Source organism: Nelumbo nucifera, chromosome 6 (assembly GCF_055504915.1).
Source record: "Nelumbo nucifera cultivar China Antique chromosome 6, China Antique-T2T, whole genome shotgun sequence".
Taxonomy (NCBI): Eukaryota; Viridiplantae; Streptophyta; class Magnoliopsida; order Proteales; family Nelumbonaceae; genus Nelumbo; species Nelumbo nucifera.
In genome coordinates this window covers 62,178,007-62,202,640 of record NC_142654.1, presented here as the reverse complement: position 1 = coordinate 62,202,640, position 24,634 = coordinate 62,178,007, and the positions used below count along the sequence as shown (strand labels likewise).

Here is a 24,634-nt window from a genome sequence, read left to right as displayed (position 1 = left end):
ACCCAGACTAAGGGAGGAGCTAATGAAGTTGACTCAATCAATAGATTTGGAGTGAGAGAAGTTGCAGTACAGACAGGATTATGATGTTGACTTGTCAAAGGTGGAACTGGGCTTGCTTCCTCTTGAAGGTTTCCCGGAGACGGAGGGGAGTTAGTAGGAATATTCATGAAATCTCTAAAACTTGGCCATTTCCAGAAGCATCGCATTGCTTGTTCAACCCTGAGCCAAGGTCCCAGCAAATTCATTGGACGCCGACTAAAAAATTTGTCAAAAGATCAACTTGACGTGTAAGGAAGAGATTGAGAACAGTGACAGAAGAGATGATCGATTTTCCCACATAAGTAACAAGTCCAAGGCAAGTCCTCATAACGGTAAGTAATCCAACTGTGAACACTAACGAAGCAACTAGTTTTTAAAGGTCGATCGACTAACAAAGTGACCTTAGCGTGAATATAGTTCTGAATCACTGAGATGAAATGAGTGGGACCTAAGTGTTCGAAAATGGGTATTCCTATTTCTACTGAAAGGGTTTCAAAAGGCAGGTCATGGATTTGAACCCAAAGTTCAATCTCTTGTAGGTTCCAAGCATATTGGGGACGTCTGAGAACCCATGGTTGCATCAAGACCCACTGACCATTTAGAGTCCACAATCCATTGTTTTTAACCCTCTCATAATCCTCTTCATAACGAAAGTTTAGCCAGAAGTGTCCGCGATGGAAAGGTGCTAACAAAAGACGATTTGAGTCTAAGTTCCACAACTTATAAAGTCCTTGAACAACCTCATCAAACCGACAGTAAGATGAGGAAAAAGATGACAAATGAGAGACATGTGCCAACTTTCTTTAGTGTTAGGAGGAATGAGGGGTTGAATATTAACTACATCTATATTGGCATTACCGTTACCGTTACCGTGGAGCAGATGTTGGAAAGCTTTATTTAATGCCTCAAGGTTTTCCATGGTAAGGAAGAATTCGAGAAGAGTCCGAAGAAAAGGGAAGGAAAAAGCACAAAAACCTAAAACAAGAAAGAAACTGAGTAGAAGAACCAAAGATAGACGAAAGGAAAGGAGAATAAGAAGAAGAGAACTAAAGAAAATACAGAAAGAAGCTTAAAACGTAACTTACAACCAAAAGAAAATAAAGGTGAAAAGACCACCAAACTATTTAGAAATTGATGATGGGTAATTTGGTCCTCCGAATTACATTGCAACACGTGGCCTGCAGAAGACACCTCGGCACTGAGTAAGCGAACTAGCTCAGCAAGTTAGCTTGAAGCACCTTGCCTAGGCAAACCTCCACCTTGGTCGGGTCGAGCTGACAGGTCTCCCAGCTCATTGTGACCTACCTCAGAGACCGGTCGAGTTGTAGGGACCAATGGCGACCTGTGAGGAGGGCCCAATGACTTGTCCTGAAGATAAGTTACCAGCCCGAGATCTCTGGAACATTAATGCCTCGACCGTTAGACCGGCCTACTGCATTGCAAGCACTTAAGTAACTCGGATGGACTGTAACCTCTGCACAAAACACATAACCGGCGTAATAACTCCACTGACTATGCGAAAACGGCTCCACAAGAAGATGAGATCTGTTGTAAGGAGTCTCAAACCATTGACACCTATTTAAGGTGCTCATTTCTACATGTGAAGGTACACGCAATTATAAACTCTCAAATTCTCAAGCTCTCTCATTCTCCAAAGACTCAAACATTTTATAACTTAAGCATCGGAATGCCCATCCCGGGTAAAGACAACCTAGACACTCTAACCCTCTCTTGTAGAATATAACAGCTCGGCCTAGTATAGCTCGACCCAGATAAGGAATTTTCCGAATTAGCATCTGAGTCACTTAGCATAGGAGAGCAGCCAAACCACACTACATCAGAAATAAATGACTTCAAGGAGAGTTAAAACTAATTAGAACAAATCAGAATTAGTTACTTAACTATAGACTTCATAATTAAGGACAAGTGTCTTGAAATCTCTTAACATTTACGTAAACAGATCATAAAGATAGAAAATAATATAAGAATACTCCCTGGTCTTTGATGAACCGCACTTCCATGGTAACATATTGCAACGTGTTCAACACTAATAGTAGAATCAACAACTCGATGCTCTACTCCGAGAGATTTTAGCCTTAGGCCTTGCGAGAACCTGCCTAGGTTTTCAAACCCCCAGTGACTCTGCCTTATGCTGCCATGCTTCCCAGGTACGCAAATATGTTCCCTACTTAGTACTTTTGTTCACTTGTAGAGCTTATAAATGTCTTCGCTAGCTCACTCCGACTACATCTTTCATGCACTCTTTACTGTTTCTAACAATTGACATTGTCATTAAGTGCTAACGGAAAAAAAAAAACAAAATGTCAAATTTGCCTTCTACTATTCTTCAAACTTTCAAAATAAAACCCAACTCATGAAAATTTCAAAAAGATAGGAATGAGATCGTTGCTCCGTTTCCGTCTCTACCTGAGACACCTCTATTGCCTTCGTCACCAATCACTATGTTGGAAGCGTTTCTAAGCCCTAGCTTGAGCTCATTTAGAAGTCGTGCTCCACAAGCATTTACACAGTGGAAGTTGCCACTCTTGGAATGAGAAGTTCAGCCTCCCATTTCCAAATTCCGCTAAGTTCAACATGGTAGTGGAAAACTAAGTACTCCATGTAGTCCCACATGTGAAGTTTGGGCTCAACCATTTTGCATGGATCAACCATGAGTTTGAAGATTCCAGGGTTCAAATAGAGGACCTTCATGAGGTTGGGGATAGGAAGTCCAACATGCTTGAAAAATGAAAGGACTGAGACTGACACCAAGAACATTGTAATAATCAGTATCTTTCACCATTGGATCGTGGTGTCCAACCTTCTCCGATAAGTTGTAGATCTCATAATAGAGGAGAAAACATAATAAAAAAGAGTGAGATGAAGATGACCATTTGAGCACCACGATCTTTCTCTCTCGTTGTCGACGACATGGATTAGCTCTTATGGTTACACAATATAGTTGGGATGCAAAATTTTTTTTGTTCGCCTTTAGAGTTGTTGGCGACCTGGGTTGTAATCTTCTTCATCCATTCCCTCTCCACCTCGATCCCCTATATACAATCCCAGTCGATTGCTAGCCATTCAAAGAGGCACTAGAGCGATTGGAATTTCTGCTCCTTTCGAGCTGCAAGCTAGTGAAGGTCTAGCTCTTGTCAATGGAACTGCAGTCGGCTTTGCTGTGGTTGCCACAGTTTTTTTCGATGCCAACATCCTGGCTCTGCTTGCGGAAACCCTTTCAGCCTTGTTCTATCACGAGAAGTCAGAATTTACTAACCCACTAACACACGAGTTGAAGCATCATTCCGGCTAGATTGAATCGGCTACAATCATGGAGTTCCTTCTAGAGGAGAGCGACTACATGAAAGAAGCGAAGATCGTCACGAGAATGACTCACTAACAAAGCCCAAGCAAGATTGCTACGCTCTCAGAACATCTCTACAATGGCTTAGGCCACAAATTGAAGGGATATGCATGGCCAATTCTCTCCATGGCCCAAATTCGTTCTTTGCAAGAGGAGATATCTCGGTTGATTGTTGTCATGGCATTGCTTGTGAGGTCGCACAATTTGGATGCTCCCTCGTGTGTAGTGACTCGGACTTTGATAGGATGTTTATTTGGCTAGGTCGAGTTGTAAGTTCCGAGCTGATGTTTGGATGACTGAGATGATGTGTGGTGCAAGGAGTAGGAGGTGACAATGTTCAGGTGTCTTTTAGCCAGGGAGGGCTCTTTGATGCTTAAGTTAGTTGGTATTCGAGAGTTCTTTAAGTGGGATTGGGTGCCTTTTATAGGTCATAGGGTTCAAGGTCCTTTGGGTAATGGTTCTGAGCTCCCTGTGGGGCCATTTCCGTTTTACTTGACGTGTTAATGCGTTAGTTACGAGATCTCCGTTGAGGTTATGGTCTACCTGAGTAAAGTCGAGGTAGGCGACACAGCGGACCGTTCTAATGGTCAAAGCGTTGGTGCTCTTGGCGGCGCACTGCAAGGGGTGGTTAGCAAGCTCTCCCTCGTAGGTCGTCCCAAGTCTCTACAGCTCAACGGACTCCTAGGACAACTCATCGTAATCTCACGGGGTCTATTAGTTTAGTCTTGTCGAGGTGGATGTCAACCTGGGTGAGGTGCTCCGAGATAATTTCGTCGAGCTGGTTTGTTGACTCAACATTGAAATGTCGACTATAGGTCACATGCCGCTATTTGATTGGGAGGACCAAATTACCTCTCATTAGCTTGTCTTCTAATGACCATGGTGGTTGTCGATTACGTTTAGGAGAATAATGAGGAGGGAGATAGTGCTTCTCGGATGGGTCACACTCAAAACCGGTACATAGATTATCGTTGTTGCTATTGATGTTGTTCCATCGGTGACGCTGCGATGGAGATTGACGAATAGGGGATCCCCTCCTTTTAGGGATGCAAACGGATCAAATCAAGGTGGATTCAAATTCAATTTGATAGAAAAAAATCAAATGATTCAAATTTGAATATGAACCGTCGGATTTTGTATTCAGTGGTTCAAGTTCAGTTCGGACCTTTTCATTGGATATCCTTTTTGAATATCACCAAACCTATTCTAAAATTCAATTCAACATTAAAAAAATCATATTTGTCATTCCATATTCAAATAGATTATGTATAACAATATCATACAAAAACCTAAACAGCTAAACAAAATCAATTTCGAACAAACCTAAATGGCTAAACCTATTCCATATGATAAAATTCATATAAAAATCTCAACAAACTTAAACCTATTTTTTCTAACAAAATAAAAAGCTCAACTCACCTCTATGTCTGTTCGGAAATAAATGATTATAGAATCTCAGATCTGGAAATGAAGAACAAAAAATAAGTGAGGTGCGACCGTGTGAGGTGATCTTGATGGATTTAGAAATGAAAAGGGAAAATGGTAAAATAAAATAGAAGATGGGGGATGAAAGATTACTGACAGCGTTGTTGAGACTTGAATGTGACTATGCGAGGCAACCGGCGACTAGCGATGGTGAAGATTGAACCGATCGGCAAGTCGCAACCGACGACAATCATCGGCAATGGCGATAGGCAGCAACACAGTTGTGTGCGACAGCTAGGGTTCTTCGATTCTTCTCACTTCTCAGGCTTAGAAGTTAGAATAGAGGAAGAGAGAGAGAGAGAGAGAGAGAGAGAGAGAGAGAGAGAGAGAGAGAGAATGGGTCTTTGGACTCCTTTTGTTCAATCGATAGGGTTTTTACTTTTAAATTTATAATTTTAGACTTATGTAATTAATTAAATTGCATTATATTACTTTTAAAATAAAATATTAAAATATGGTACAATTGTTATTTTATAATAATTATAAAAAAATAATATTATATATGTGAAGGGTTCGATAGGATCTAATCTTTTCGAATTAAAGCAGGGTGATTCAAATTCGACCCGAATTCCAAACAAATCCAATTCTACGATCCGACCCTATTCGAAAGTATGAAGGGAGTGTCCTAATCCGCTAATTTCATATCGGATTCGAATTTGGATCGGATTAGAATCCGATCCATTTGCACCCCTACCTCCTTTCAAAGAGAGAATACCAACTTTCTTGGGAAGCTTCGTAAAAGTAGGAATTTGAAGGCCTGAAGTGACTTTCTCCGCAACAATTTCCATAATCAACGAGTGGAGTCCATCATTACCTTTCTCCAAAGCTTATTGGAATTAGATCTAACGATTTGGGACGTTTTGGGAAGCAATCCTGAAAAGACTATAGGTGTGCTTGTTCTGGAGATTTTCGGCAAGGGCAAACTTTCGGATGCCATTGGGGAGGAAATTGGGAGTATCGTTGCAAATCTTTTGAAGCTCTTTAGTGAGAGAGAGAGAGAGAGGCCAAAGGTGGAGGGGTTATCTACTGCAACAACAATAGTAGTGATGGAATAGGAGAGAGAGAGAGTGTGTGTGTGTGTGAGTGAGTGAGTGAGTGAGTGAGTGAGTGAGTGAGAGGCCGGAGGTGAAGAGAAGAGAGATGGAGGGTAGTATTAGGTTTTAAAAAAAAATTATACATCATGTGGTGTCACGTGTGTACGGATTTTGATGGGACATTAGTGGATGCTAACGGTATGGGTAGAGCTATCAATTGTTAAAAAACTTAGGGGTAGTTTAAGACAATGTTTAAATAGTAAGGGTACAATTTGTTAATTAGCTTATTAGGGGTAGTTTAATAATTTTACCCATCTATTTTCTTCTTTTTTGTATTTTTTTCTTATTTTCTTTTGTTTTTAAAAATATAAAATAGGGAAAATTCCTGATCAGTACCCTATACTTTGGCTCGAGTGACAATTTGGTCTCCAAACTTTAAAATGCGACAATCCAATGCCCGAACTTTCAAAATGTGACAATTCAATACCCGAACTTTCAAAATGTGACAATCCAGTACCTACCGTTAACCAGTTCGTTAATCAGCCGTTAAGTGATTAGATGGTTGATAAATAGAATTAGATGGCACTCTTAGGACATTTTTGACTTTTCAAATGTCACTTAACAACTGATTAACGGTAAGTATTGGATTGTCACATTTTGAAAGTTCGGGTACTGGATTGTCACATTTTGAAAGTTTGGGTACTGAATTGTTACATTTTAAAGTTCGGGGACCAAATTGTCACTTGAGCCAAAGTACAGGTACTGCTCAAGATTGGTAGAAATAGAGAGAGGGGGATGTAAGGATGTTTGGATATTTTAGGCCTCCTTAAGGACTAAAGAACTCATGATACAAACCCCCCAATCCTAATATTAATAAAATAATAAAATATTATTAAATAATAAGAAGAGAATAATAAAATAACATCAGGCAAAGATATTAACTATTAAATATATAATAATAATAATAATAATAATAATAATAATGTATAAATAAAATATTAATGCAATACATTTTGTGGTAAGGACAAAATAATTTTAGTTATAATAATACTACTAAATAATAAAATAAAAAAATATTGTTATTAATAATTAAATGATATTAAGTACAAATAAAATGTTAATATAAAATATTCATTATAATTAAATACTATGATATTAATTATTATAGACTAATAAATACTAATAAAATATTAAGAGAATTTTTAGTTGATTCTAGTTCCAACTCCAAATGAACCAAACAACAGCAATTGGAATCCAATTTCGATTCCCAATGAACCAAACAGGTGTCAAGAATAGGGACTCTAATTCTGATTCCTAAGGATTCCAATTCCGATCCTATCTATGAACCAAATAGACCATAAAATAGATTTGTCTTCTATTTTATAATATTCTATATATTATATTAATTATATATTATTAATCATATATTATATATTTTATAATAATTTATATATTATAATATATAATACTTTTGTCACTACTAATTTTAATATTATATAATATATATATCATGTATTGTTAATATATATTATATTTTTTACTATATATAATATTATTGGGCCGACTTGAGCTTAGGCCAAGCTTATTTGGGAAAGCCCAAGCTCGACCTGAAAAACAACCAAGCCTGATGTTTAAAGCTTGAGCCCGATCTTATTGGGTTACTTGGCCCATTAACAAGTCTAGGCCCAACCTAAAAATAATGTATGTGTTTGTGAGAGAGAGAGAGAGAGAGTTAATTTAAGACATAACTCCCACCATTTTCACATTTCTATAGGCATATTCTATTACTAGTCTCTTGTATTCCAAAGAAAGAGAGAATTTTACTCTCATCCAAATTTTTATCCATATTCAAATTCTATTTAATTGGTTAATTGTTAAAAAATTACAATTTGTAACCTAATAACTAAATTTAATAAAAAATTACTAAACTTAATAAAAATATTAAATTTTAGCAAGTTTTTATCTGTCAACTATTAAAATTTAAGAAATTAATAAAAAATAGTATTGAGAGGATAATTAAAATTATAATGAGAAGTAACAAATCATTTTTAACTTAGCCCAATCTTGCATTTTTTTTTTAGGCTCAAACAACTATTTTCTTTTGAGCTAGGTCTAGCTCAAATCTTCACCAAGCCCACACATAATGCAGGCACTAGGGCTGTAAGCAAATCAGATTCAAATCAAATGCAACTACATTTGCATCAACATCCGATTATGAAATATTTAGATCTGCATCCACATCTAATTATTATGTTGTATTTTAAATTTAATCCATAACAATCTTATTGTGTTTTAAATGATCCCAGAAATTAGAAAGTAAAATAACCAATTATTTTTGAACTATATGTGTATAATAAATGCATGTAAATATACAATACAAATTTATTAATTATAAACTTTATATAATTACACATAACATCTATATTTATACATAATTCTACTACATACATATACTAATAATTTTTTATTAGACATGGATTTTAATCAGATCAGATGAGGTTAAATTTGCATCCACTCCGATTATTAATCAAATGCAAGTTCTAACATCTAAATGTGGGATTATGGGATTCAAAGTCTAATTAGGTATTGGATTTTTGGAGTCCAATGATGGCCTTGGCAGATAGGGCCCAAATTAAGCAACCCCTAAGCTCAACATGGAAGTTAAATGCATATATGGTAATTATATAATTTTTAGATAACAAGTTTTATATTAATATATAGATAGATGCATTATATATTTTTTATAATAACTAAAATTAAATAAAATAATTTAATTTATAAAATAAATCACTATTTTATAATTAACACGGGCAACCCTATCCATGTCCTAAGCCTAGATAAATATCATTACACTTAAGGTGTCGGCAAGGTTATTAGGCCAGACAACCTTAAAAACTGTTAATACACTATCAAAATTAGATTGGATGGGATCCAACCTAATTACAAATGTCACATTGCTCTTAGGGGTGCAACTTGGGAGGGTTGGGTCATGATGAGGATAAACCCGAGCCTAACCTGAAGTCTTACACCTCGAGCTTGGGTTTAGATTAATTTAATTATGACTAAAAAAATTTGATCTATATATATTAATTTTGTTATGACTATAGCCTAATTTTATATATTTACTAATGCTTAAGTAATATTAACAAAAATTATAACATTTAATCATTAATAAAATAAAGTAAATAAAATGGAACACTAATAGATAATATGAAAAAAATAATTATTTTATTAAGTAATTAGCAATATTAAATTACTAAATTATTAATATAATTAATCCTAAATTACTAAATTATTTTCGTAACAAATTACTAAAATAAAGATTAATTATTTTAAACAACATTGCATTCCTTTCTTAATTATAAGTTTTGATTGTTTCAGTTTTCTTTGATAATTAAATTTTGTGCATTGCACGGGTCCTCACTAGTATATCATACAATGTAAAAGGGGCTTGGGTTGGGCTTTAACTACCCGAGGCCTCAACCCAAGTTTAGATATATTCCTTTCTTTTCTGAACTTGAAAACTTGTGTCCAATTGTAACCTAAGGTATTGGAAATAGTATGAGTTGCATTTACTTGCACCAAAAATCTAATACAACTCTCTTTTTTTCTCTCTCTTCTGTGTCCACACTATAGCATGTTGTGTTGTGTTGGCATGTGGGACTTGGCAAATCATGTATGCTCAACACAAATCTCTTAAGAGGGGAGCCATGCATGGTTTGAGATGATGTAGGCTGGGACAGCCCATCCATCAAACCCACTTTACAACTTTATGTGCAGGGAGTTCAGATCTGCTGGCCACGCTCATCCAGTCACACATTGAAAATATCGGTCACCATAACACAATCGATGTTCCATATGTGCGGTGGTTTAGAGTATTGATATGATAATGGCTTATGTTTAAGCCTCTACAAGAAAAATGGCCTAACCCGGTGTCAGGTGAGATAGATACATCTAAAACAAGATTCTTATATGACCTCCAGCTAAGAACTAAACCAATATAAAATAAAAGACGGGGCGGCAGTTTTGTGTTGTAACCCAGTGGTTTCTCTTGAACTGGTCGTGAACTATTTCTAAAAAATTTATTCAAATTAAAGTGGTACCTACCATTCATTTTTTTGGGGGGAAAATTCTCAGATTATTACCCTGTACTTGGGTCCTAAACACTTCAATTCCCTTTATCAACATGTCGTCTTCTTCTTCTTCTTCTTCTTCTTCACTTGGATCAAGGGCTTAGGATTTTAGATTGATCCCGCTCAAGTTTGATTGGAAGCCATCTCTGGGTTATGCCATCGGAAAAAAAATTAGGTGCTCAAGCTTTTGCTTTCGTTTTCCAATATTTTGACTATTGGAAAATATTTTAATTATCGTGCAGGAATTTGATTGGAAACAACCTCAATGGACATGCTAGGTGCTCAAGCAGGCGAGACAGCCCAACGATTTCTTGCAGCAACAAGTTTGGGTTAGCCATCCTAACATCAAAACAGGGACTCGAAGGTGGCATATCTGGAGGGTTATCACCCTTGTTTTCTTGTAGTTGGTTGCTAGTGACAGACGATCATGGAGGATTTTAGTTAGTGGCCCATCGAGATATCTAAGTGCTCGATCAATCCTGTTGAACATGAGGTACCTCTAACGACCTGCTCTGTTTATTTTCTTATATATATATATATTTAAGCATGCATTTTCCATATTTTTCTATTTGATTTCTCATTTTCCCTGTATTTCATCCCACCATGTTCAAACCTGACTTGTTGAATGCCTTATTTTTTGCCATTTTCTTGGTATCCAACACTTCCTTTCGTCCCCTTGAGGTAAGATAGCGTTTGTTTTAATTACTTAATGAACTGAGCTTAATTTTTTGTTATATTTTCACATGGGAATTAAAGGATCCAATGGGTTAATCGGGATTATTTTGTCCTATCTCTATACTTTAATGGCTACAATATCGTTTTTCAGGATAAAATGGAATTAGGTATGATTATTTTTATAGTGATGGAAATGAAGAATTTTAGGCAGCAAGATATTGCTCTCAATGTATGCCACCTTCTTCTTTGAGGTCATGTATATTAGGTTGAAGTTTGTTAATTCTATAAATATTTCAAAGTACCAATAAAAGAAGTTCTCCCACTGTCGCTATGAAATTGAAGATTTCCTAGACTTCATATTCATCATTCTTTGTTTTCAGCCTTTATTGTGAAGTAGGAGGAATGTGAAGCCCAAATTAATTCTCGTTTACTATATTTGAATTGTTTTACAGTACAGACTTTTTCCGTTAATTCTTAATTTCCATATCCTTTTTTTTTAAGTACTTCTTGCAATATAATAGTACAACCATTAGTGGTGCATTTAAGAAGAATACAGTTCAACCTCCTTCAACCCAATCTACTTTTAAGTTAGCTGGTTCTCTCTCTCTCTCTCTCTCTCTCTAGTGTTTACTTATCTATGAGTGTTTGAGAAATGGATATAACTAAACATAAATTTAAATATTTTGTGTACAACTTATCAAGAGATTTCAATTTTCACAATTTCACTTCACTTTTCTCTCTTGATTCTTGTGAATTCCAGGGGCTATTTTTTGAGCAAAATGGTCTTAGTCAATTTTAGTAGTCATGTCCACCACTTTTTGTCCTTTATTTTTCCCTTTACTCTTCCTAGTATCGTTTGGGCTTCAACAAATTATTTGACATGGTTGTTTAATTGAATTTTTCTTCCATACCTTTTCGAGAAACATGTATTGCAGAAGATACAATTGATTCCTATTGGTTTATAGAATAGGCCTTTTGGTACAAAGGTATTGGAGTGACTGATGTTAGTATACGTTTAATGTCCCTTACAGATGAATCATGAAATTTATTTTGAAATTTGGTTGAATATGTTTACTTATTTTATTAGTATATATTTAGCCAGCCCAACATACTTTCTATGGTCTTTTTCTTGTAGGATCTCTTGGATAGAAATGGAGATTGGAGTGATTGATGTAGCTCTTCTTTCTCTGATAGATAATTTTTGCTAACAAGTAAGAGTTTGGTATTTGCAAAAAGACATTGAGAAGATATACTGCAAGTTTAGATCAAATATATGGTTTTTCTTTTCATAACAAACTTGGTATGATTTAAGATAATCTGTCGCAATGGTGAATGGTTTTTAGTTTGTCGGTATGTAGCCTCCACTTAAGATTATCTTGAATTATGAGGTTTTTAAAATCTTGTTTTCTATCACTTTTCTTATTAGTGCCATTTCCATGTATTTTTTTTTAACCTATCTTTGCTTCATATGGTATTTCTTGTTCAGTTTCTGATGCAAAGCACATAAAGATAGAGCTTGTAGGATTGAAGTCATAGACCCTGAACTGCTACTACAAGTGGTTGATACTCATCATAATGAAGGTTAGCCTTTAAGCCCTAAGGTGAAGCAAGGTGACTGAAGCTTTCATTTTTCATGACCAATTTTTCACTTTCTCTAGAGTCATGTTTCATAGTGATTTGTGCTGTATTCTTAACTAGTGATCATAATTGTCACTATCTTAATGTTTTGCTAAAAAAAAAATCCTACTCTTTGGTCATCAAAATTTGACCAAGTGAAAGCTTGAAACAATTTATAAGGAATTAAAAATAAGATGGTTTTCCTTGGTCATTTCTCTTGTTCCAAATGCATTTTGTTAAACCTTTTTTTGGCATGTTTCTTATTAGTAAGACAAAGAGTACAATAATTAACAAAATAGATAAATAAATAATAAAAATAAAAAAGTGATGAAGCGTAATCTGACTGCTCCCTGCTAGAGGTGATTTGACTTCTAGTAAACGGTGGACTAGGTCGATCTGCAAAAGAAGAATCAGAGAACCCGGGGTTGTTTGCCCGGCGAGGTCGCTCCGATGCTTAAGTCAGTATACTTGATTGCAAGATGAAAAGCTTAGCTCCTTGGTTGTTTGCCCGGAGTTTAAGTTTTTCAGCTCGCAATCAAATATACTAACTTAAGCATCGGAGCGACCTCGCCGGGCAAACAACCCCGGATTCTCTGATTCTTCTTTTGCAGATCGACCTAGTCCGCCGTTTACTGGAAGCCAAATCACCTCCAATAGGGAGCAGTCAGATCGCGCTTCATCAAAAAGGATGTAATATATTGCTTGGCCTTTCACTACTTGCTAAAAGGTGTGATTTAATTGTCATGTAGATGGATATAAGTAAGGAGTGTGGTTTATGATATTCGGATCTGGGAGTAAAGCATTTGTATGGGAAGAAAAGTGTTGTGCCCAAGAACTCATTACTTAGCTCTTTGTCAAAAAGTTTGGTGCAGTGGCATCAACTAGGGCTTTTTCATTTACTTGGGCATTCATTTTTCTATTTATTTTTTCTTTCTTTATTTACCCCCTTAAGCTAATTGTATCCATTCCAAACATGTTTTAGGCAAAGCAAAATGAGATCATAAAGAAAGACCTCCTACACAAAAAGGGTGATGCTCAAGGAAATTAGACAAACGGACTATCTTCCCAAAGTATGTTCTCTTTGGCCTGAATTTTAAGCAGTGTTGACCAGATATTTAGACTACAAATGATTATAAAAATGGTTTGCTCTTAAAGGCGACTGATGAAACACTGTGCCTCATTAATGTTCATTGGTAGCTTTTCAAGAAGCAAGAAAGGAGGTTAATATCAGTGGTCGGTTTCTCTTCTCTATTTTCTATTTATTCCTTTTGCTTTCCTCTTATGTTTGGTTTGAAGGAAAAGAAAAGAAAAGTAGGAAAACATTTACAAATCTTGTATAGGTTTCCCTATCTTTCTCTTCCTTTCCCTACATTTTCCTTCAAACCAAACATAATCTAAGTTTGTCCTGGTGGTTCTGGCCGTCGCATTTGAAGATTAGAACCCCCTAAGTGTTTTTGTTAGAACCGCTGGGAATGAGGCAGTTTTGTGATTGCTGACTTAGGTTGTTTTTTCTTGTAGCGAGTACGGAAACATTGATTCATCTTATGCTTGCATGCCAGTGGTAATTCCAATTTGGTTCGGCTCCATGCTACAATTTCGTCCCACAATATTCTCTGATTATTCAATTCTTGACTTTCTTGTGTATTGGTGACAGATTGACGATGAAAATCATAATGTTGATTATGGTTATTTTCTTTGAGGGTCATAATGATATGGAACATTTGCTTAGTCAGGAATAGTGTTGTTTTAGAAAGAACTACTTTTAACCATATACAAGTTATCACAAAAAGCTCCTTATCATGTCAATCATATCATTTCTGTGGCAAGGCCTCTAGTCATGGTCCTGTTGTTCATCATCCTCCGTCTATCACTTTTTGTTGGCAAATGCCACCTCTTGAAGCAATTAAGGTGAATGTAGGTGCAACAATCACCAACGCTAAAGGTTTAATGGGCATCATTGTTTGTGACCACTCAAAGAATTTCTTATTTGATGAAGCTAGATGGCAATTTCTATCCTACCCATATCACGTATAGTATTAGGCTAAACCCAACCCGTATATTATCAGGAAGCATATAAACTTTTATGTATTAGGTGTCAAATTTAATATTATTTTTAATTTTATGTGAAGGGCAATTGATAGTTTATGTGTTGTTTGCACTCTTAATCAAATAAATGGAATTTTTGTTGTTTGTTTTGCATTATTTTATTTGTTTATTGCTTATATATAACAAGAAATAATTGAAAATTAGTTTATGTGTTGTTTACACTCTTAAGAAAAAGTTGGTGTAAGTTTTGGCCCAAGTTTAGCCTCTTCTTGATGTACGAGTGCTAGGCTTGTCAATGATACCTGAAAATTCGAGGCCCGATCTGACATCCGATCCGATTATCTTGGATTCGGATGATGTATTTATGTAATCAAATCGAATTCAAATGTTAGAATCTACATCCGATTAATAATCGGGTTGGATTTGGATTTGACCCCATTGCTCCATTTGTTTGTGATGCAAATGCCGAATCTGCGTATTTTTTAACATTTTTGTACTCTAAGGAGAGAGCATTACTATACCTATTTTTTGGATTCAATTTTGTGCTCTTCATTGATTTGCTTTTTGGCCAAAGTTTAAGGAATTGGAGCATAGGTAGTGTAACGTTTTGTGCTATTCATAATTTTGTACTCTAACATTTTTTGACCAAATAAGATGAGGGCAAAAACAGTTTAAAAATGCGAATCGCATTTGCATTTATTAACCGAAAATAGGGTAATTATGCATAGTACATATTTGCATTTATATCGTAAACATTTTTTGGCCAAACAAGATGAGTGCAAAAACAGTTTAAAAATGCAAATCACATTTGCATTTATTAACCGAAAATAAGATAATTATGCAGAGTACATATTTGCGTTTATATCACAAACAAACACACCCCATCTAATCCGATTATATTATAATATTTATTAGTTTTAATATATAAATTTTATATTATATTTAATTTATAAAAATATATCCTATATATTATATTATATATGAATTTATATATAATAAATTTAATATGTTATATTTATATGAATTTATTATATAAAAAGTTGAAAAATAAATAAAATTTTACTTTTTTGATATTTTTAAATCCGAATCCTAACAGATTCGAATTCAAATTCGAGTCTTTAAATCCGATCAATTTGGATGTAAGTTAATCATATCAGATGCGAATTTTTCTGCATCCGATCCGAGTTCCCTAATGAGTGATAGTAGATTAGTACGTGGCCGGCTGGCCCGAGCCCATCTTGGTCGAGCATGGCCATGACTCATGTTCATTAACCTCAATCTGTTCATCCACGGAAAGACAAAAGCAGTTTTGATTTAGGGCCACCCATAAAAAAAAAATTGGTTTAGAAACTTTCAAAACGGTTCCAACATAATCTGTGTCCGCACATCTCACCATAAGACTGGGACTCATATGAGACGTGCGGCCACAGATTATGTTGGTGCAGTGTTGGGAGAGTTTTTATTGGCAGCAGATCCGCCCGCGATTGACCTGACACTAAACATTTTTTCATCCTGGTTAAACTTGTATCCGAAATAGAGTTATGATTATTATCAAATATTCGATGTACGTGGCCATTCCCGACATGCTTGGTTATAGTCAGCAAGAAGAGAAAGACAGAACGACAATAGTTGAGAGAGAGAGAGAGAGGAAAGGGGGAAGTCTCTGTTATCGATAGTTCTATACAAAGCTTGACGGAAACTGTCTCACTAAAAATCTAAGTTCTAGAGAAAGAGAGAGATAGAGGAGGAGGAGGAGGAGGACCTGTTTGTGCAGTTCTTCCATGCCACAGCGAATCCGTGTCGTCTATGATGCCTTCGACCTGAGGAATTCCATACCTCTTATATATTGTTGAAACGATCATCCGAAGTCGATCAATTGATTGTACTGCCAGTAGATCGCCACAGAGAAGCATGGGCAGGATGTTGAAGAGGGCAAAGACAAACCCTGCAAAGGAATTCCTGGATGTATATGAACGACAGGTCGGCGAGCTCTCACCCAGAAAATTTGCTCATCGTGTTGGAGGCTCTGAGGTACTCCCATTTAATAACCTGTTCACCTTTATCAATATGCGTTTCTTTCGTGCTTTGCATTGATGGGGCCCTTTCAGTTTGTTTCAGAGTATAACATTGTTAACCCCCCTTCTCTCTCTGTCTGTATAGCTGATGTAAAAGATTAATCTTTTATTATTAAAGAACCTTCATCTGACATCCATGGGTGATTTGGATCGGATGATGGGTCTTGTGTCTGTGCAGAAGCCTGATGTTTTATTTTTGTTAGTAGAATCTCTGTATTTGATATCAAATTTAACTTAAACCAAAGATAAAAACAGATTTAACAAGGGAGGAGAGGAAAAGGAGAAAAATTGAATCTGATGAAGAGCAAAATTTTATAACCTGATTGTTGCATTTTCACGTTCGGCCTTTACACAAGTCAATGCCCTTTTATAATGTATGATTTTAATTGTTTTAGGGGTGAATCCCGATTAGGGGGTTAAATTGTGCTGCGCAAGGAGAATTTAACTGCATTGTTGTTAATAATCTGGGGAGGGTTGTTAAGGAAGCAGAAGTGCATTCTATTCTATCTCCATAGACTCCACAACCAAAATCTGATAGACAAAATTTGAAATATTCTCAACCACCTTACCGATCAATAGAAAAAGAAAGAAAAATAAAAAAAAGGAAAACCCACCTTGCACTTGCAATATTCGTAGTATTTAAAATGTATCATCTCAAATTTCCTCTTCCTTTGCTTTAATATTCACCATTTTAGAGCAGCTGACAAAGGCGTGGACAACATGATGCTATTGGGAGTGCATTATTTCGTGCTTCATCAAATAAAAATAATCCAACCATATTGTTTAGTCCATTTTCTGAGCTTGCCTTTTTACTTCATGGACATGACGTTCTTACTGCTTACTTGATCAGACGGTTTTTCATGGACTCTCCTTAATGGATGAAGTGAATGTTTTGAACACATATAAGACTTCGATACTCTGGATTCTTGAAGGACACTTCTATTTGATTTCGACATTTTTTCTTTTCTTTTCTTTTTTTCTCTTTGCTCATTCATGTTGAATGAGAAGCTAAAGCACACAATGAATGCCATGTTTCCTATAAAATGTTATTAAGTAACAAAGTTTATCTTTAAACCTTTTTCTGCAATGTATTATGGGTTTTAATCAAAGGGCATGGTTATAATCTCTTTACATAGCTGCTATCAGCACTGAGAAATGGCCTTTTACGTAGATTCAATGTCAAGTTAAAAAATACTTGATGACATCATCCAAACCTTAAACAGATAGCATTAGGTATTTTGGCATCAGGTGTACAGGTGTCAAGTAATGCAGGGGGATGAAAAAAAATAGCTGAGAGGATGGTAGATACAATAGCCAGAGTCATTACTAAGAACTCTTTGATGAGTGTATATTGTATAATTTCCTTACATATTGGTTTAATTACCGTGTGATGAGTGGATATTTCCTTACATACTGTTCTTTGCTTTGTATTGTCTTACTGTATAAGATTCCATATTCCTTTGCATTAACTTGTTGCTGCTTTTCTGTTCAGAATTTTGTGCTGCGACTTGATCTCTACAAAAAACTTGAAAAGCATAGAGGTTGTGTGAATACTGTGAGTTTTAATGCAGAAGGTGACATCCTCGTCTCAGGATCTGATGACAGGCTGGTTGTTCTTTGGGATTGGGATGCTGGGAATGTCAAACTCTCATTTCATTCGGGGCATACCAACAATGTTTTCCAAGCAAAAATTATTCCATATACTGGTAATCGTAGCATTGTCACTTGTGCGGCAGATGGCCAGGTAATTATATTTGTGTAAGAGGGAACTCAATTTAGGATACCATGATGGGAAGTAGCTAATTAGCTATCTACCTCTCTTGTAGGAGGGGTTTCTATTCAAGATAGCATGATGGGAATTAACATTTACTCTTTTTGTAGTAAATATGGTGTGTACACTGCAGGCTTGGGCCTCATGTCCTCACCTTTTAATGACTGAATTCCATATAAATAAATTACAGGTGCTTGCAAGCCACACTCACACACATACATACGTACGCACTTGCTTACTTTTTGTTTTATTTTTTTTCTTCTATTTGCTGTCTATACAAGAAGATTTAGTGTTTTATTATAGATATTGTTTTGAAGATGAAATTTGATACAGTGTTTGATCATGTAGCAAGTTGATTCCAATTCCAATTTACTTCCATCCAAGCAAAATATTTAAATCTCTGCACATGGATTTTCTAAAATTGGAATTCCAAAATCCAATTCCAATTATGTGCATCAAACAGAGCCATATGGTGTCTTCTAAGCCAAAAATTCATCCTGCTCGGTTGATCCTAACCAATGTTGACTAATGTTTAAAGAGTTAGAGGAACAATGCGAGATGGCTGTAAGGGCGAATAATGGAGATCTTCGAACACATCTACCTGTGACTAATGAGAGTTATAATGACTTGAGTATGATTAGACCAGAAGATGCTGATAATGAAAGAACTACAGCATTGGTTGATGCTCAGTTTTTTTGAGAAAAACATAGTTCTGGAGCTGGAAAGGATCAATGAGAACTCTTCTTGCCCATTGGAGTCCAGGAAGATTGTTGCAGCAAATAGAAGATTTAAAAAACAAAGTGAACACAGAAATATGTTGGTTTCAAAGGATTTTGCCAGACTAAAAAGGAGTCTCTTTGGGATTGGACCAAACAAGAAGTTGTTGATGATCAAGAAAGCTGTAAGAAGGCATTAGTATTTTTCAGATCAAAGGCTGTAGTTTCTTAAGATGGTTGTGGTTGTTTGGTTGTTCTCGAGGTTAAATGTATGATGGTGGGATTTTATTTTTTTCTTGTCTTTGTTGACCTGAGTTTTTGAGCTTTTATATTTAGGCTGTTTTTGAGCTTTTTATGTGGGCTCTGGTTTCTGCTGGCTTTTTGGAGGCTAGGCTGGCTTGGAGTGTCTGTGTTGAGTATTGTACTTATGTTTTTCCTCTATTCTCTCTCGAGTGACTTCTGGTCACTCCCCTCTGTAGTTTCTTCTTTTTTTTCTTTTAATAAATTTTATTTTATTACCAAAAAAACGTTGACTATGATTTTGATCATGGCTAATTTGTTCTGGACGTTCCAAAATGTGAAGTAGGTCTAATAGTATCTTTTAAACTTTTGTAGTAGATCACAAAAGTTCTTGGTCCTATCACCCTTAACTAACTGATGAGTGGACTAAGATTTTGATCATGGTTAATGTGTTCTAGACCTTCCAAGATGTGTAGTTGATCTTGGCCCTATCATCCAGACTTGAGCATTCCATACTTTGTTCCTCCTTTTTAAAATAGATCTAGTTTTCTTTCTTCAAGAACCATCATAGATATCTTCTTTTGGTCCACATAATGTAGATTGCTAATGAGAATTGTCTTATGCTTTCCAAATTTTAGGTGAGGCATGCTCAGATCCCAGAATGTGGACGAGTGGAGACGGTAACGTTGGGAAAGCATCAGGGAAGGGCTCACAAGTTGGCTATTGAACCTGGAAACCCTCACGTATTTTACACCTGTGGTGAGGATGGGGTGGTTCAGCATGTAAGTTGTCATATTTTTTCTCCCCTCCTCTTCATCTTTGATTGACTTTGAATTTCCTTTTTGTCTCATGGAATAAATCTGTGGAAGTACCTATTGGACCTTAAGGATGGTGGTATCTGGCAATTAGATGTAGGTCATACAGGATATCATGTGTTTTCTTGGATGACTTTTAGTTTGACAAGAATATGCCCAATGGAACCCTTTCTTTAGCCTCCCCCCGTCCATCTTGACTTTTCTTTGGATTTCTATTCTTGTATGGTTTGTACTTCTATGTGATGCTAACAAAGGCTTCTTGCAGTTTGATCTGAGGACTGGAGCTTCTACAGAGCTCTTCACATGCAAATCTTTTGATGATAAATCAAGATATGTGCCAGTTGTCCATCTAAATGCAATTGCAATTGATCCAAGGAATCCAAATTTCTTTGCAATTGCGGGATCTGATGAATATGCTCGACTTTATGACATCCGGAAGTACAGGTGGGATGGATCTACCAATTTTGGTCAACCCACAGACTGCTTCTGTCCTTCAAAATTCATAGGTGATGAGCAGGTGGGAATAACAGGTTTGGCTTTCTCGGACCAAAGTGAGCTGCTTGTCTCTTACAATGAGGATAACATCTATCTTTTCACAAGGGATATGGGACTTGGACCTGATCCACTTCAGGTATCTTGACCATTTGTGGACAGTAATACTGCTGGAATGGGATCTGATCCTGTTTCCCCAGCATCTTCATCATCCAAGGGTGCTGGTAATATAGCTGAGCCCCAAGTCTATGAAGGCCATATCAATAGAGATACGGTGAAGGGTGTGAATTTCTTTGGCCCTAATTGTGAATATGTAGTAAGTGGATCCGACTGTGGTCATATCTTTATTTGGAGGAAGAAGGGTGGACAGCTCCTACGTGCTATGGAAGCAGACAAGGATGTTGTTAACTGTATTGAATCACACCCTCATGCCACCATGCTTGCCAGCAGTGGAATTGAGAGTGACATAAAGCTGTGGACTCCCAAGAGCGCTGAAAGAGCCACCCTACCTGTAAAAGTTGAACCGGTGCAATCCCTTATCTTGTTAATTGCTTGCATCATGAATCCTGAGATATGATTCTAGTTATTTTGTTGCCTCGAATTGCAAATACTATGATTACAAAGTGTTCTTTTGTATCTTGAATGTTTTTGAAGAATGAGTAGAACCTAATTTTGGTGCATCTTGGCTGGGCTTCAGTGTCAGTTGAATGATCCTGGCCCTTGTGCATCTTCTTCCAAAGGCAGTCAGTAAAAAAGTGCATACCATTTCATATAGTAGGTTCCTGCCTCTTCCTCTTCCTCTTCCTCTTCCCCCCACCCCCACCCCAAAGGACAACCATGCTTAGGGACCCTTGATTTGATGTTAGCATCTGGACCTGAGATTCTTTTGCTGGAAATCAACCTCACCGGATAATCATAACCATCCATTTTGAATGATTTGCTTCTACTCATTTTCTTTTTTTCCATGTATCACACAAACACCATGTTGAGTCCGGCCACCGTGAGAACGTTATCAATTTAGGCAGAGGTATCCTAAAATGGTTGCCCTACCATGTTGCATTGTGCAAACCATTCCACCCCTCCTTGGCATGCCCTTTCCTTTTCACAAGATGGTGTCCTTGTGTCTCCTCAAATTAATTTTCAGGCTATGTTAGTTTATATTCTATTGATTTAGTGAGTTCTGTTCTTTTACTAAATGATTTTGTAGACTTACCATGTTATGTTTATTTTGAATGAAATCTTCCAAAAACTTTTCCTTCGGGCAAAAGATTTCTAACTCTTCCCAGATTGTTTCTCTTTATTTGTGCGCGTTTTGTCTTAGCATTATCTCTTTTCATTTGAGCAATAATTGAATGAGGTGACAAGGTGTCATATGATGTGGTATGCACATAACTGTGTTTCTGAATTAAATTTTCTTTAAAATGCTTTGTTTGCATGATGCTTATTTTTGCACGTTCTTACTCTTTAAGAATCGAGAATTGAAAATATGATCAATTATTTCTTTGACCGTCTAAACCTGAAGTTGAACCTGACAGTTGCTGAGATGATGGCTGTACATAATCTTGTGCATGTAGGTAGTTGAACATGTCATTGGATGTGTACTACTTAGGCGAGGTTTTGCACTCAAAGCCTAACCCATACAGTTGATGGTGTCAATAAAACTATTACATTCTCCTCCACTGTTTGGAATATTGTTCCAGATGCTTCCTTCACCTTAGATCAGATTTCCATGTTTTTTTTGGGGTAAATTAGATCAGACTTCCATGATTGCAATGTCAATTTTCCATTATGCCATTTGACTTGGTAGAGCATGGTGTCCGAGTGCCTGTACCTGTGCACTCTTCAGGTACAGGCCATGTTATTATAGACTCTAGACAGGATAAGAGTCTAAAACCTAGGATATGGATCATCTAAGAATTACTATGAGCAGCAGAGGAAGTTCTGATTTCTCTGCTGTTACTTGTTGGAAAGGTTAAGAAACATGATGGAATTGATCGCTTCCTCTGTCACAATGTCTTTATTTTTGACGATGATGATGACGACGATGATGGTGGCTATGACGATGATGACGATGACGACGATGGTGGCTCTGACGATGATGACGGCGACGACAATGACTACAATGACAATGACAATGACAATGATGATGATGACGACGACAATGATGATGATGGTGTTGATGACAATGACATTGATGCTGCTTCTGATGATGACCATGACAATCTTAACCATTTGTAATGATGATACTTGTGGTGGTATTGGCAATGGTACTCTGGTTCAAATATCCAGGCGAAAGAGAGGAGGAGAAGGGGCTGGATGTTAAACTTTTCGTATCCTGAAGAATTGTTATTGCAACTCATCCCATTACAAAGGCGGAGGCGAAGGAGGAGATCAGGCTCAGATGGAAGTGGGGAAGAAGATGCAATGGCAAACAGGGACTTGCTAGAGCTTTTAATGGCTATTAATGACAACTTTGATGGCGCTGATGATGATGGGGGAGGTAGCTCAAGCAATGCAGGGGACTGTATAGTTAACTGATGTTGCTGGTGGGAATGATCCATTTGATCTGGCGAATGAAAAAAAAAAATTGTACATAGTGCAGGGAATAAATTGGACTGTTTGAACTTGGGCAGTGAGCCCTGCCATGCTACTTTTCTTGATTGTTTTGTATTTTATTTCTAGTACTTATTTCCTTCACTTGAAATTTCTCCTTTTTAACTGTAGATTGGCTGGGTATATATAATAGTCATATATTTCAGTATTTCGATTGCTAGTATTTTTGTACTATAGTATAACTGTTTTAACTGAATTAGGCTCTAAGTATTCGAGGTTTTGCTTAAATACATTCCTAAAAACCTGATTACATGTGTTTTTTTTCAAGATCCAAGTGCATGGTTTGGGCCTACGATGCTTGGAGAACGGGTCTCAATGTCTCATTGTTAACAAGAGTATGTTTTCTTCAATTAGATTCTTCATGCAGTAGCAGTAGGTAGATGGAAGAAGCCTTAAACATACGAAATCCTTACTCTTTCTTTCTGTTTTCTTTTATTAAAAATGAAAGTGTTGCCACTTAACCCATCTCGTTCTCCTCCAAGCCCCTTTTTCTCCATCATCGCCGTTCACTCCACTTGTTCTATTTTCCTCTCCAGCCATTTTCTCTGTTCACGGTGATATGTTTACCTAAGATCTTTCTCTCATTTCCATTTCCAAATCCTTTGGAACCATAACATGTGAATATAAATCTCTTGTGATTAGATTATTCTTAAGGCAATGTTTGGTTTGAAGGAAAAAGTAGGGAAAGGAAGGGACAGGCAAGGAAACTTTCACAAACTTTGTATAGGTTTTCATACCTTTCCCTTCCTTTCCCTACCTTTTCCTTCAAACCAAACATAGCCCAACTTTTTGTTTTGTTCTCAAAAATAATAACTCCTTGGACCACCGAGCTTCGTTAACCCTGGGAGTTTATAATGCTTGGGAAAACAGGAGAATCAATGATGAACAGAATGGTGTTGTTACTGCTCTTCTCCACAATCCGCTAGACCATTTACCCCATATTGTGCAAACAGAAATCACCTTTGTCTCCCCTCTTTTTATTTTGCTTTTTTTTGTTTTTGTTTTTAACATTTAGAAACAAAATAAATAGCCTCTCTCTTTCCTTGACTTTCTCATTTGTTGGTTTCTTTCTCTGAGATGATTGAATCCACAATTATAAAAGAGAATATAGCGGTAGAGCAGCCCTGAGACAGTGTGAGGGAAGTAGGGAGAGGTGTGCTCTCAGTGTGTTCACGCACTCTTTGTTTATAGGAAATCTGGTTTATATCTTTTTTACCTCTAAGCTCTAACTACTCCTTTACGTCCATACCCCTAAAGGTAGGGGTGCAAATGGAATCATCTGAGATGGTCAAATTTGGATAACCCCTAAAGGTAGGCATTGTCTGGGTCGACAGTTTGACTGCCTGGGTGAGCGGCTCACTAACCAAATTAATGGTTTTTGGCCAAAAACGGTTTTGGGGTAAAATGGAACCTATGACTGGTTCCCGGTTTTTTTCGATCTGACCATCCGGTCTGGTCCGGTTTTGGAAACCATGCTTCTAGTAACACAATAGTGAAGTATGAGATGATTCACTCACTC

At 36.6% G+C, this 24,634-nt stretch overlaps 1 long non-coding RNA gene and 1 pseudogene across 6 annotated transcripts; both read left to right on the top strand.

Moving 5' to 3' along the window:
- The first annotated feature begins 9,936 nt into the window (after positions 1 to 9,936).
- Positions 9,937 to 14,036, top strand: LOC104604319 (uncharacterized). 5 transcript variants are annotated; one of them, XR_736386.2, is made up of 6 exons: positions 9,937 to 10,548; positions 11,866 to 11,941; positions 12,217 to 12,311; positions 13,330 to 13,417; positions 13,503 to 13,580; positions 13,866 to 14,036. It is a non-coding gene; the product is annotated as an uncharacterized LOC104604319 (long non-coding RNA). The 5 variants fall into 5 exon arrangements; XR_736385.2 differs by having other exon boundaries at positions 13,330 to 13,567; XR_736383.2 differs by having other exon boundaries at positions 13,330 to 13,580.
- Positions 14,037 to 15,987: 1,951 nt separating this feature from the next.
- LOC104604318 (uncharacterized) lies at positions 15,988 to 23,263 on the top strand (annotated as a pseudogene). The gene is made up of 5 exons (XR_016077864.1): positions 15,988 to 16,424; positions 17,961 to 18,212; positions 19,834 to 19,977; positions 20,276 to 21,028; positions 22,474 to 23,263. The product of XR_016077864.1 is annotated as an uncharacterized LOC104604318 (transcript).
- The last annotated feature ends 1,371 nt before the right edge of the window (positions 23,264 to 24,634 follow it).